Genomic DNA, 14,458 nt, shown 5'->3' with positions numbered 1-14,458 from the left:
GTTGTTCTTCCTTCCACAGCTCAGCTCCCAGTCCGCTCGCGGGGACGTCTGGTGACTGCACGAGTTAGCCACGGGAGCCCCGCTTTTCTGAGAGCAGAGACATGGAGAGCACGTGATCACGGGAGAGGAGACAAGGACATAGGGCCCGGCTCTAGGGGTCTTGCTAGGATCAAAACGGCTCCCTGATCCCCTGTGCCAAGTCCCAGGCTTGGGCTATTACACGACCAACAGGAGACCAGCTGGAGACGACTGAAAGATTTTTCTAAGAACTTCAAACTCTCCCTTTTCTCTAGTAGAATGGTAAAACAACAATGACCGTGAAGGGCAAAAGAATGTTATGGGGGGGGGTCCCAAGCGCCTTGAGCTGGGTGTGGAGTAGGGGCCGGAGGGAAGCCTTCTTCCGATGGACAGACTCGGCTGGAAGCCAGATGGCTGCTGGAGACGGGGGCACTGGTGGGAGAGGGTTAGAATGTTCTCAGGGAAAAGGACTGTGAATGGATCTTCTCACATTTGAAATGGGACACTTTGGCTCAGGAGGAACCTTCCGGGCATGGGAACTCCTGAGCCCAGATGGTGGGAAAATCCTCCGAAAACTTTGGGATTTGGGTCTGTGCAGCTGGGCGGCAGCTGCGGGCCTGGAACCGGAGCTGACCCCAGGTGGGACCACCTGCTTCGGTCAACACATTTTCCCACCCCGGTCAGGGAGGCCCGGCCTTTCTCACTGCGGCGCCGCAGGGAACGAGGAGAAAGCGGAGAGCGGCTGTTTGTTGAAAGGATCGAGGTGATGGGCGTGCAGCCCGGAAGGCTCACGGAGGCTCGGGGCTGATTACCAAGAAGGCCCAGAGCAGCCGAATCTGTGCGGTTTTCCCTGAGGCCGCCAGTAAGTCAGCCTCTGATGTCACATTCTCTGTACCCACAGAGCCCTGTGGTCACCACCAGGCCATGTGGACTCCATAAATTTGGAGTTTATAATTGTTCCGACAGGCTAGGGAATGGATCTTCTCTTCCAATTATCTATGAAATAGCAAATTAAGAGCATAATCCTGATTGCACGGGGCATGCCTACCCCACCAGCAGGGACAAACCCCGTGATCTTTCGGAGCAGCTGGTACTGTGTCATGAATTACTAGGGTGACGGCCAGTGGCTCTCTCAGGCCCCCTGGAATGCTGGTGGGTGACATGCTTTGGGTCTTGTTGTGCTTGAAGTCACCCACAGAAACATAGCAAGTAGCTAATTACAACTGTTTCCTTTAGGAAGTCCCCGGAATTCCCTTCTGGAAAGCTCCGAGAAGGAGCTAAGGGCCTAGGTCTGGGGTCGGGGGGCCTGGGGCCCAACCCTAGCTCTGCCGCTGCTTTCCTGGTCAGTTCCTCAATCTCTCTGAGCCTCAGTTTTCGCAGCTGCAAAATGGGGATGATAAATGGGGTCTGAGCCCACGTGCCGGGTATAGGAGCGGACCACCATGGGGGGGGGTAGGTCCTCCAGCCCCAAGGAGGGCAGCCCGGGGTCTGCACCTGGACGGGGGCTCTGATAGTGCTAGAACCACCCAGCTCTACCCGGCTGTGTTCCTGACCCACAGACGCTCTCAAGATAAATGCTTCTTGTTGTGAGTCGGACCAGCCTGGTAACTGATGGTCCTGACCTCTGCCGTTCTTCTGACGGTGGAACGAGTCCGTGTGGGAACAGGCAGAACCTCAGGGTCCAGTGGGTGCTCCCCAATGGCCAAGACGGCGACGCCCGTGCTGGGTTGCCGTATTCAGGATGTAAAAATATAGGCAACCCCGCTCTGTTTGAATTTCAGATAAACAGTAAATAAAATTTTAGCGGAACCGAGAACCCGGCAATGGCTGGGACACCCTGTGTTGAAAATGACTTGTTGTTTATGTGAAATTCAAATTGAGCTGCGTGTCCTCTAGTTTATCTGGTAATCCTAGATCGAGGGGATTTACTTCCTCAGACTCCAGCAGATGTCTGTCTCTGGTGTGGTTGATCCTTTTATTCCCCAGCTGAAAAAAAAAGTATAGCAGTTTCTGAGTACTAGAACTTATTTTGGCAATTACCAAACCTGGCAATGATACAGAAGGTTGTCATTCTCTTTGCATCCCTGGAAGAGCGTAAGCGGGAATGATGTCTTGTGTAAACAGTTTGTCAAAATGATTGAAGAACTCGCAGATGTGCCTACCCCAAACTTCGATTACAGAAGTGTTCATCACAGTCTTACCCAAAATAGCAAAATAGCTGGGGGGAAAAAAAAAACCCATTGCTCAAATAATACTAATAACATGAAAATTTCCCCTAAGTTTTCCAGCAAGAACCGAGACATTCTCTGATGCTGTCAGTAAAGGTTTCGGGGGAGTGACAAACAAATAAGGAACAGCCTTCTGGTTTGGCTACGCTCAGCCTGGGAGCAGAGGCTTCAGAAGTGACTGTTCGGGACGTGTCGGTCCCTATACGAACGCGGTGGCTCGCAGCTCAGCCCTGGATTGGCACCTCTGCTTCCTTGACCAAAGGCCCAAAGCTCAATGAAACTGGAAATCAGAGGGTTCGGTTCAAGTCTCAGGGAACACATGGAATTCAGACACAATCCTTGTCACAACGGGACGTGTTGGGAACACTTTCTTGGCCAAAGGGATGTGTTCCTGATGGTGACTGGGGTGGCGTATAAGGGTCCAAAAATGCTTGGGCTCAGCCTGGTGACCAGGCACCGGGAGGGGTCTGGTGTGCTCCTTCTGGCTCCTTCTCTGTCTGCAAAGGTCATCTCGTGGGTTGGCTGGAGCGTTGCGGGGGCGGGGGGCCCGGCAGCCTGGCCCAGCACCCGCTGGACTCCACCTCCCGGTACTGGGGAACACGTGGGTTGTTGATTTCCTGCGACATCTGGGAGCGTGAACCTGACCTTGGGCTGAGGGCTGAGTGTCCGGCGAGGCTTCCTGGAGGACACGGTGGGTTGGTGGGTTGGCGGGGTCCCCTCCCCTACCTTCCCATCGCAGTGTGGACTCCACCCCTGGGGCAAGAGGCAAGAACTGGAAGGAGCTGCCTTCGCACAAGATGGCAGAGAGTGTGCTCAAGACACATGGCCCTGGGGCCCCAGAGGTGCCTTCCCTTCCCTGTAGCGAATATCTAATAACGTCTGATAACAAGCCCAGCCTCAGCGGCATTCATCTTTGTACGAGCACTGCTGTAAAATAACCTCATAAAGCTCACGGAGGAAGGGACTGGGAAGGCAAGGGTGCCTGGGGCCCACGGCCACCTCGTCAGCTACGGCTTTCTCTGAAGACCCATTTTCTCGTGGAATTTGGGAGGACGGGGGGCCAGCCCAGAAACTCTGTGTGCGGGTGGGGGTAAGGGGGGTGAGGTGGCGCTAAGCCGCTGGCATCAGAAGCTGGGGGACGGGTGCAGCCCCAGGGGCATCTGGGAGGCCCGAGTGCGATGGGCTTGCTCCACAAGGTGACTGCGGCAAGTTCTGTGCCTCAGTATCCCCGCCTGTGAAGTAGGGCTTCTCACGGGACAGCTGGGAGTCCTGGTCAGGTGACGGCTGGAAACGCTCCGAGGGGTGCACGTTGGGCACGTGTCATCCGTAAGTCACAAGCAGGGCATCTCAGGAAGGGGGAGGAAGGGTGTCTGTCTGCTGTCTCTGTGTGTCGCTAAGAGACAAGGCCAAACGCCTTCGCCCGACAGCGGCCCCACCCCGGGCAGCAGAAGTCCCCTAGGAGCCCTTCTTGGCCTTGGCCAGGAGGTGATTCAGGTCTGGAGAAGGACACTGGGCTGTTGGAATGTGCCCTGGGCCCGCGCGGGCGTCCCGAGGGCCTCCCTTTGCAGAGAACCATGTTGAAGGTGAAAGGGCCAAGGGTGTGCTTGTGGGGGCCTGTGTCGGCAGGACATCTGCAGCCGGCCCGGCGAGGCTGGGGGTGCCTGTGGGGACGGCTGGGGAGACAGGTGCCGGGGACCTGAAAGTCTTCAGCCGGCCCGTCTTACGGCTGGGAAGGACACCCGAGCCAGGAGTGGACGTACCTGCTCAGAACCTCCCGGGGGCAGGGCTCCAGGCTCAGCTCCGGGCTGGCCCTGCCTTCTGGAATCTGGTCTTATGGGTATAGGCCTCTGGGGGGCCATCGACGGGGTGGTCAGAACTCCTGGAGACAGGGCTCAGGGGTGCCGTTCCAGAGGCTGCAGTACAGGGTGGCCGCTAAGTCTGAAGGCCCGGAACGGGACGGCTGGGCTGCCAGTCCGGGTGCCCCGCTTCCTGGCTCCGTGACGCAGGCGACCCCTCTGTGCCCTGGCTTCCTCATCTCTGGTTTTTGTGGGGGTGAAATGAGATCCTAACGTCTGAGTGTTTTGAAAACTGGCCCGAACTCCCTGTTGCTATACTGTTCCGCCCCGTGCTGGGAGAAGTCATCAGGAGAGCTTCCTGGAGAAGGCAGGCTTTAAGTGAGGCCTCAAAGAACAAAAAGGTGCGCCCAGAAGGCGTGCTCCTCTGGGGGAGGGACTTTCAGACCGAGGGAGAGGCGGGGGTGTGAGAGCAGATGGTGGGCTGTGGACCAGCGCGTAGCCCCCAGGCCGGGATGTGTCTGAGTGCAGGTGGGTGAACGTGTGTGAGTACGCGCACTTGTGCGTGGGTGAGAGTGTGTGTCTGTGCATGTGGGAGGTTCGTGGAGTGGAGTGGGGCCCTGGGCCCTGGGGAAGAGCTGGGAAGAGAAGGAGGAGGGGACTGTGGTGGTGCGGGGTCGCAGGAGGGGGCGGGGGCTTTCCCTGCAGACCCAGGGAAACGTGACCGTGACCGCATCTGAAGCTCCGGGGGAGGTGATGAGGGTCGCATTTCAGAAAGGGCACTTGGTGGTGGGGAGGGCCAGAGAGGGCCTGGAGACCATGAGCACTGGAACAGGAGCCCGAGCAAACAGACAAGAGGCAGTGGCGGCTGGAGGGAGCTGCTGGCGCCGGTGGGTCATCCCCATGCCACCGGCGTGCTCCCAGGACGAATGTCCCACATGAGATTTAAGGCAGGTGACGGTTCCCACCCCATCCTGTGCCTCGCCGAAGGAGCCTGGCCGCCCCTGAACTTGAGTCCGCGGAAGAAAGTTCTGTCCCAGAAAGCTCAGGGGCCTCCGGGCTGGGCTGAGTGGCTGGGTAGCCCTGAGTTCCCTTGTCAAAGAAAGCACCGCCCTGGGCAGCTGGGGGACAGCCCTGTGACAGGTTGGCTGTGGTCTGGGGAGGTCCCTGGAGCCCTGGCATGTGGCGTCCTCTCGTCTGGCCCAGTCGTGCCCCACAGGATGGACGCTCGGGCAGAAAGACCATGAGAACAGGGTGCCCTCGGGGAGGCAGCTGCGCGTGGCAGCGACATCTGCTCGGCTCTGGTGGGGCCGGGCTGGCGGCTTGGTGACACAGACTTGTGGATGGAGGCCGGCGTCAGCGGATGGCCCTGTTCCAGCTGCGGTCTCCCTGAATTCCCACTGCATTCCAGGGAACGTTCTTACTCCCACCTATGGGAAAGGCAGGGAAGGGGTCCAGGAGGAACTTGAACTTCGGACCTGGGAGCCCATGGTCTCAGCCTTCCCACCACTTCCAGCCCAGGGGTTCCCATCCTCAGCAGCACGGACATCTTGTGCGACATCCTTCTCCCTTGTGGGGGCTGCCCTGGGCCTTATCAGGTATTGGCCACCCCCCGTGGTGATGACTATGGATGTGTCCAGACATCCCCGCACAGGCAAAACGAATCCCCGGGGATCCAGCACCTCACTTTAGGGAGGGGGCAAAGAGAACCTCAAGATCCCTTTGGGTGTCCCTGTCCCTCCAAGTCAACCACAGGGTCGACCCTGTCTGGGGTCTGAGGCTCGCTGCTCGCTGGGCAGCCACGCAGCTTGGTCAGGGGCCAGCCAAGCTCTCCCAGAAATCACCACTTCTGCACGCCTTTCTGAGCTGTATCTTGCTTCACCGGTGTGACCCAGAACGGAGCCCGCCTTAGCCTTGGGGTTCACACCAGCCTTCGGCACTTCTGACCCACTTTATCCAGCCACAGCCACCTTCAGGTCAGACTGGCTAAGGTCAAGTCCACGGCAAAATCCCAGGGCTCCCGGGTTCCCTGCACAATGTAGGCCGGAGCGTGAGGAGGGTGGACCGGGCTCCCGGGCGGAGGTCAGAATGACAGCCGCCCTCCCGGAGGGGCACCAGAGCTGAGGCTGAGATGGGACATTCACGACCTCGTGGGTCGCGGGAAGCATCTCCTGGGAGCGCAGGTGCACCTGCTGAGGGCTGTTCCTCCCAGAGGCTGCGGAGACGGGAAACCCCAGGCCACAGTGAACGCCCTGCAGCGGCCTGCGGGACAAAACCCCAAGCCCGCCCCGGCCCCGTTAGGACCAAGATGAGCAGGGGTTTCAGGGATGTGGTTTCCTCAGGCGAATGGAGGAGGCAGGTGCACCGCGACAAGATGGGGGCAGAGACCGAGGGACGTGGCTCTGAGCCAAGGGTCACTGAAGGTCATCAGCAGCCGGGGGGTGAGGGGTGGGAGGTGGGGAGGGGCTAGAGGCCGAGGGAGAGGACCCGGAGCTCCAGGCGAGCAGGGGCTGCTGGAGGGCTGAGCGCAGGGGCCGACCTCACGGGAGCCGTTTCAGGAAGACTGTGTGGGCTGGAGGCTGGGGGCCCGAGTATGGGGCGGGGGGCGGTGAGGAGGTCCATTAAGGAATCGAGGCCCCCGGACTTGACAAGGAAGCAGGAGAGCCAGGCCTGTAATCAGCCCGGACGCAGAGGCACCCTGGAAGGGATAGAGGATGCAGGGGTGGCTCCGGGCGGGGACCGCTGGGTCAGAATCGCTGCTGGAATGAGTGAATCCAGCCGTTTCCAGCCTCTGCAACCCTCTGCTTGGGGTCCGTCTGCCAGGGAGGGAGGGTGGGTCTGCTTAGCCAGCTTGCTGGCTGACCTGCTTCTTAGCCAGGGGAACTCAGGACCCTGCATTCACAGTCCGACCTAATGGCATGCGAGGGTGGGACATGGGGACGTCCCCGACGGGAGGATGTGGGGAGCAGCTGACGGCGGCTGAGGGCAAAGATACAGAGAAGCCGAGCCAGTGGCCGCTACGCAGATGATGAAGGTCTGATTGCACAAAGCTCTGTGATTCCTAGACCTCGCTGTGTCTGTAGGGTTAGGAACACGACTGGTGGCTTGTCCTACAGAGACATTAGCTCCCCTGTCTCGTGGATATGGGCTGGCCTGTGGTTGGCTTTGGGCAGCTGAACGGGCCCAAACAGTGGGGTACCAGCCGGGAGGCCCACGTGTCCGGAGACCTCGTGTGGTTTTTGCTCCCCCTCAGAGCCCGCCCAGCTGCTGTTCGAGGATGCCTGGAGTAGCCCATGGGGGATGAGAAACTCCACATACAAGGGACCGGTTACCCAGCCAAGACCACACCAGGCCCGCTGGCAGCCTGCCAAGCCCACACACGTGAGAGAGCCCAGCAAGATCAGCAGAGCTGTGCCCTGGCCTGCAGCCGACCGTGGACGGAGAGATCCGCGGAGTCCAGAAGAGCCACTGGCTGATCCACGGGCCCCAAAACAGTGAGAAGCGTTTATTACTGTGAACCACTGGATTTTGGGCTTGCTATGCAGCGATAACCGACACACAGCAGACAGAGCAGGACAGAGGACTTGACTTGTCCCAAATCACGCGAAGGTGCGCGTCGGACCCAACGTAGACCCTGCCGCCAGGGGCACCAGTCCTCCAGGAACACGACCAGAGTCAGTGGCAGCGGGCCTTGGCTCAGTGACCTTGAAACCCTTTCCAGGAGAAATAGGCTTCATGCCACGACCGCACGGGGCCTAGGAAACCTGCAGTGGCCCTCACATGGCCGACGGAGCCACACGAGAACACTCAGGCAGATTCGTAGCTCAGACTCTGTTTCTTAGCGCCTCACGGGGCTCCTGGCTCGTGGCAAGGAACATGCCAGGCCGTACTGAGGTGAGAGGAACACAGTAGAGACCGTGATCCCCAAAACAGCCCTCACTCACTTTGTGGAACACATGGCTGGGGATCCTCGTTGTTCTGGAAAGGCACGACTTAGCGGGCCGGATACCCGCGCTCGTCCCGAACGCTGTTCTGCCACAGGAACGAGGGCTCTCCTTCGCCACGGGAGGCCAGGGAGACTGAGGGGACCCGCGTTCTCTTCAGGCCTTCCCTGACCATTAGCTTTCCCATCATGACGCAGGCTGACAACCATGAGCCCGTGAAGAGTCCGGAGATCGGGAAGATGGGAAGGCGGGCTGGGAAAGCAGGGGCAGGCGGTCAAGACCACGGACTTGAGCTCAGGCAGGGACCCACCCCACCACCCCCAGCAGCTGCCATGGGACTTTTCCAGAGCTCTTGTCCTCCTCCTCATGGAAGGAAGACAGTAGCACTGACAGGAGGATGACCGGAGGCCACACTGGGCCTTTTCAGCCCCAAACTGTCCTCCTCCCAGCATGGAGAGGACTGACTCTTCCGTGACAGGCTCTTGATGAATAGTGGCTGAACCACTAGAAACAATGAAGGAGCGATTCACTCAACATCTACTATGTGCCTTGTGCGTTGCCTGCTGTACCCACCAGGGTTCCCCAGAGAAACAGCCTGTATGTGGATCTGTGGCCTATAATTTTATCTGTGTGTGTGTTAGAGACAGAAGGAGAGAGAGATTTTAAGGAATTGGCTCACGCGGTTGTGGGGGCTGGCAAGTCAGAAACGTGGAGGGCAGGTGGGAAAATTAGGTAGGAGTTCTATGTTAGTCTTGAGGCAGAATCCCTTCCCAAAAACCCGTTTTATCCTTCAGTCCTTCAACGGATGGGGCGAGGCCCACCCACACAGTTAGGGTTATCTCCTTGACTTACAGCCAACTGATGGTTAGCTTTAATCACATCTGTAAGATGCCTTCTTGGTAACACCCAGTAGTAGCCACCTAACAGCAGGGTGGTGTGGCCTGGCCAAGGTGACCTGTAGAATGAGAGATGCGTTATCCTAGATCTACAGAGCCTGGCTGATAGGTCTGTGTTTGTGGGCCTGTGCTAGGCAGAATTCTAGCCTGGCCCCAAGGACACCCCTCTCTGTCGTGGTACCCTGGGTAGTCCCTGAGGACAGAATGGGATCTTGCCCCCCATTTGGTTTCCGTTGCCAGCACAGATGCAGTGCGGAGGGGATGAAGGCTGCCACCAGCGGGCTGGGAGCTGGTTAAAAGGGGCAGCCTCTGCTGGGCTGGCAAGTCTGTGTCCAGAGGTCCGAGACAGAAAGAAAGGGGATTCAACACCATAGAAGGTTCGGACCTGAGAGGGTGTCTGGTGCCGGCTTCAGGAGTGGAAGGGCTGTGCGGTCCCCATGGGAGGCCTCTGGAGCGGGGAGAGGCCCCGGGACGGGAGGCCACAGACAAATGGCTCAGTCAGTTAGGCGTCTGCCTTCGGCTCAGGTCGTGGTCCCAGGGTCCTGGGATGGAGCCCCACGTCGGGCTCCCTGCTTGGCTGAGAGCCTGCTTCCCCTCTCCACCCATCTCCTGTTCTCTCTCTCTGTCTCTCTCAAATAAATAAAATCTTTTAAATAATTAACTTCCAAGTAAACGATCCTGGAGGGAAATGGTGTTGCGTCCTTCCCCTTCAAGACTGATAGGGATCCCATGTGTGGGGTCAGGGCTGGAGGGCGACAGGTTCATGTGTGGTTAAAACCCCTAAAGGGGTGAGCCATGCTACTGGTGCCCAAGGTCAAAGGCAAAACCACAGCACCACAGCGAAGGCTCTGTGCCGTCGCCTCCCCCTTTAGCAAACCAAGTCCAAGGCCCTGGGGCTCAGGGAGGGGCCCCATCCTCCTGCACTCGAGGGCCAGGGAGGTGACCACTGAGGCCTGCGCTCTGACCTCGCCAGGCTTGCTTCCTGGTTCTCTGCCTCTCTCGGCCTGGCCGTCCATGTCCGAGACACCCGACCTTGGGGCTGAGCTATCACACGGGGCTGGGCTTTACTGGTAGTGACCGTCGGGGGTCGGGGCAGCCCGCGGGCCAGACCAGGCCCACCCCCCTTATTTGTAAGGCCCGTGAGCTCTAAAGGGTTCATTAACAGCAACAGTAACCAAAAGCAAATTTCATGACATGGAAAATGGCACAAAATCCATGACCCGGTGTCCAGAGGTGACGTGTCACCGGACACCGCTGCGCCCGGCTGCTTCCAGGTCGCCCCCCGGGCTTCTGCTGCGATGGCAGAGCTGAGTGGCCGCTCACGAAGGGCGGCCTTTGACAGAAAAGGGTGCGGTGTCTGCTGGAATTCTGGAATCTCTCCCTGCTGGTGGTGACGTGACTGATGCGTCCCTCTCCGGAGTCCCTGTCACCTCTCCCGCCCCGTCACCTGAGGGCTGACAGCTGAAGTCCGGAGCCTCCGAACCCGAGACAGCCTGCCCCAGTTGAAATCCCACCCCTGGCTCTCCTGGGCTCCTTCCACAGGCTGCCCTTCCTCTCGCCTCGGGGTCTTAGCTCACACTGTTCCTGCGCATGGACGCTCCTCCCCGTATTCCCACCGTTCCGCACAGTCTCGGCCAGTGCCCTCCCCTCCTCCCATGCGGGCCAGAGGGTCAGCCGAGCCTCCCGGCCCCGGTGAGGTGAGCGCCCCATGTCATGCCGCGGGGCTCCTATTCCTCTTGCCTGGGGTGGCACGTCGCGATTCTGTAAACTCTGGTTAAAGTGCTGTCCGCTCCATCTGCTGTCGCGGTCAGGGCTGAAGGGCAGGGACTGCTGCGGGCTCCTGGCAGAGCCCCAGGACAAGGTAGCCGGCTGCATCAGCGTGTGGCGGCTGCTAGATCAGAGGACTGTGAACTGGGGGGCCTAGAGCAGAAGGACGTCATTCTGTCCCCGTTCTGGAGGCTGACGTTTAACATCGAGGTGGCAGCCAGATGTGCTCCCTGCAGAGGCTCTGAGGGGGGAGGCTTCCTGCCTCGTGGGGCTTCTGGGGGGCCCTGGGAAGCCTGTAGCTCGTGTCCCTCCGGCCTCTGCCTCGGGGACCCCCAGCCCCTCTCTGTCAGGGTCTGGCGCTCACCATGGATGGAGGGTCCGTCCGGATAATCGAGGATAATGTCACCTCACGCTCCTTAATTCTGCAAAGACCTTCTATCCAAACGGGTCACATTGAGTTTCCAGGGATGAGGGTCTGATGTCTTTGGGGGCCATTACTGAGCATACTGCGGTTTCCTGGCTCAAAAGGTGTGGAGTGAGGGGTGCTTCCTACTTTAGAGCAGCTGTAGATTTACACGGTTACGGTGAAGAAAGCACAGAGCGTCCCGTGCGCCCCACGCCCCGTCTCCCCTGTTAGCATCATACCCCCCGAAGCGCTCACGTCCGCGCCTTGTTCAGATTTTCTCAGCTGTCCTCTAGTGTCCTCTTCTGCCCTGGGCTCCCACCCAGGACTCCATGGGACATAGGGTGTTCACACCTCCCTAGGCTCCTCTGGTCTGTGGCACTTTCTCGGACTCTCTTTGTCAGCTGTTTTCTGGAACGTTCTTCAACTTGGGCTGTTCTGATGTTCTTCTTGGGGCTAGACTGAGGTGATGGGGGGAGGGAAAAGGGGCCCTTCTTGTCTCATCACATCAAAGGTCCACACCTTTCAACCTGACAGACGCTGTTGATGTTGACTTTGATCCCCAGGGTGAGGCCATGTGCTTGTCAGGTTTTTCTACTGGCAAGTGTCTCCTGGTTTTTCTCTCCCATTCTCTGCTGTCCGCTCAGGAAGGAGGCCACCACTCACACCACACTTCAGGAGAGGGGACGTGCCCTGCCCCCCGGATGCTGGAGACCCATAAACCTCTCGGGATTCTTCTTCATGGGAGATCTGTCTCTTGTCCCCAGTTTATTTATTTGTTCAATCATCTCTGTAATCGTTGTGGTCTCATGGATATTTATTCCAACCGTGGGTTATAGCCCAATAATACTTTATTTGTTTAATCACTCGGATCGTTCCAGTGTGGACCATCTCCCGTGTCGCTTGGACGCGGCCCCGTCATTGTGGCTGCCCGCCATCGCTGTTGCTTTTGTCATTGCCTTGCCGTGTGGCGCTGTGAGATGCCCCGAGTTCACCTGGTGCGTTCCCGGGCAGAATAAACCACTTCTGCAAGGAGCCCTGGGCCCTTCGATGGGAGAGCGGCAATGCAGGCCGAGCTCGGGGCTGGGCACGCGTCTTGCTGCAGGGGTGGCTGCCTCGAGGCCGTGCCAGCCGACGCCCGGGATCGGTGTGTGTGGACCTGTGCGTACACACGCACGTGCGAGCCTTCTTGCAGGCCACCACCTGCGCCTGTATAAAGCTCAGCGTGCGTGCTGACGTCTCCCACGGAGTCACGTTGGCCAAGACCATTCCAGCCTCCTCCCCGTGCATCCAGCTCTCACAGCGAGAAAGCTGCTCTGGGGGCGGCGGGGCGAGGTGGGGGGCTCAGCTTCCCCGTCAGTAAAACTCGGGGCTTAGGAGAAGAGACCGTCCACCAGGGCGGATACCCGAGGACACCAAGTTCAAGCAAACATAGATAAGCGGTTGACTAAACCAGGTCTTACTATTGGTTTATTATTTTTTTTCATTGGAACGCTGCAGATTTTTCTTAGGGGTCTCCAAATGCACTCTGGGAGAATCTTTTACCTTTCCCGGGGATTATGTTGTCACGAAACAAATCTGTAAGGAGACCAAACCAGGACCGATGGCATGAAAATCCAAGGTGGCGTGCCTGGGGGCCAGGGCAGGTGGTCACTGGCTGTGTGGACAGCACAGCTCCCTCCTCGTCCCCCAAGGGTCTTTGCCCAAACAGGCCCTTTGTCAGGGGAGCCAGCAAAGCTTAGGGCCTGTGCTTCGGTGGACCACCCAGGACGCAACTCAACCCAGCAGACGTCCATGAACCTGGGGAGACTCAGACGCAGCGTCAGTGCTGTCCATGGATCTTTTCCAGAAATTCCTTGTACAGGCTGCCCTTTCAAGGGATGACCGCACTGACCAAGTCACTGGGCTCGGTCACGGTTTCGCAGCTATTGGAGTCACGCTGAGCCAGTCAAAGCAAATAGTCATCACAAGAGTGGAATCCAGAGCGGTCCAGCCCTCTCCCGCCATCCCCCCCTTTCCCCTGGCACCGCGAGCCCCCTGTTCACCCCCCCTTTCCCCTGGCACCGCGAGCCCCCTGTTCACCCTTACCTAGTGGCATTAGCGGACAGGTTCGTCACGCGCTCAGATCCTTGGGGCCCTCCTCTGTCCCTGTTGGGACCCGAGCACCCCAGGACAGAGTGTCTTTCTCGCTCACCGTGTGGGTGGCTGCGGCTGTGGGCTCTGTCACCAGGAGACTGTGGGGACTGTGGTCATGTTATTTCACTTCCCGAAGCTTCTGCTTTCCCATCTGCCCAGCGGAGCTAACAACAGGCCCAAGGGACTCCTATTCCACCTCCAAGATGAGGAACCCCACGCTCGGGTTTTGCCACGCATGGCTGCACTTGCGGGCTCGACCCCATCCTTCCTCCCGTCCATCTGTCCTACCGTCCCGGAGGACCCCTGCGGTATGGGTCTCTTCCCGAAGCCCTTCAGAATAAGACTGATGGTTCTAGAAGGGCTTAGTTAATCACGGTAGGAAAAGGTAAGGAAACGCCTGCATTTCGGTTCCGTCAGATTAAGGGTGGTGACACAGGTGACGGGGGGGCCCATCGCCCCCCAAGTAGGGGGGCGGCAGGGGCAGAAGCACGCTGGGGTGGGGCTCGTGGGCCGGCTGCGTGAGCGTGGATCTGCCTGCCCGCAGGAGACCCCCGGGCCCACCTTCGTGTGGGAAACTGAATTTTAAGAATAAAAAACAGAAACGAGAGAAAGAAGACTGTATGTCAGCCTGAGGCGCTGACAGCATTTCATGATCCCGAGGGCCTGGGAGAGTCGGAACTTGCTCCAGCAGACCACGGCAATGGCCGTGCTCGTCGGGACATCCGTCATCGGGAGAGAGGCAGGTGCCGCGTGCCTTTCTCTCCAAGGCGAGAGCTGTTGACCCACCTGCGCCCCGATGTCGGTACGCAATCGGCAAAGGAATTCGGGGCTAGAATCGCCAGAATAATCTTGGTGATCAGTCGTTCGTTCCCAGGAGAAGACGGAAGGGCCGACGGGCTCTTGCGTGTCGGCAGGACCTCTCCCTCCCCTCTCCAAGAGCACACCTCACTCGGCTCCTCCCTCTGGCCCACTGGATTCTGGACGGTTCTATCGCTCTTATCAGTGATGATTTAGAGACTCGGGGGTCTCCTTGGGTCCCCCTGCACCTTTGCTCCTTGCAGAACTGGCCTCCTCTGATCACGTGGCCAGCCACCAGAGCTCGTTTTCCTTCTGTGTAAGGTGGCTGACAGCGTAGACCACCCCCCGCACGCTCTCCTCCTGGACGCAGGTGACCGAAGCCAGGGACACGGGTGGGTGAACTGAGTGGACACAAGGCCACGGGCCCCATGCTGCAGGACCCCAGCTCAGCCACCGCCACCGGGCGTCCCCAGAC

Source organism: Neovison vison, chromosome 8 (genome assembly GCF_020171115.1).
Source record: "Neovison vison isolate M4711 chromosome 8, ASM_NN_V1, whole genome shotgun sequence".
Classification (NCBI taxonomy): Eukaryota; Metazoa; Chordata; class Mammalia; order Carnivora; family Mustelidae; genus Neogale; species Neogale vison.
The sequence above is the reverse complement of the archived record's forward strand: the minus strand, read 5'-3'. Positions refer to the sequence as shown.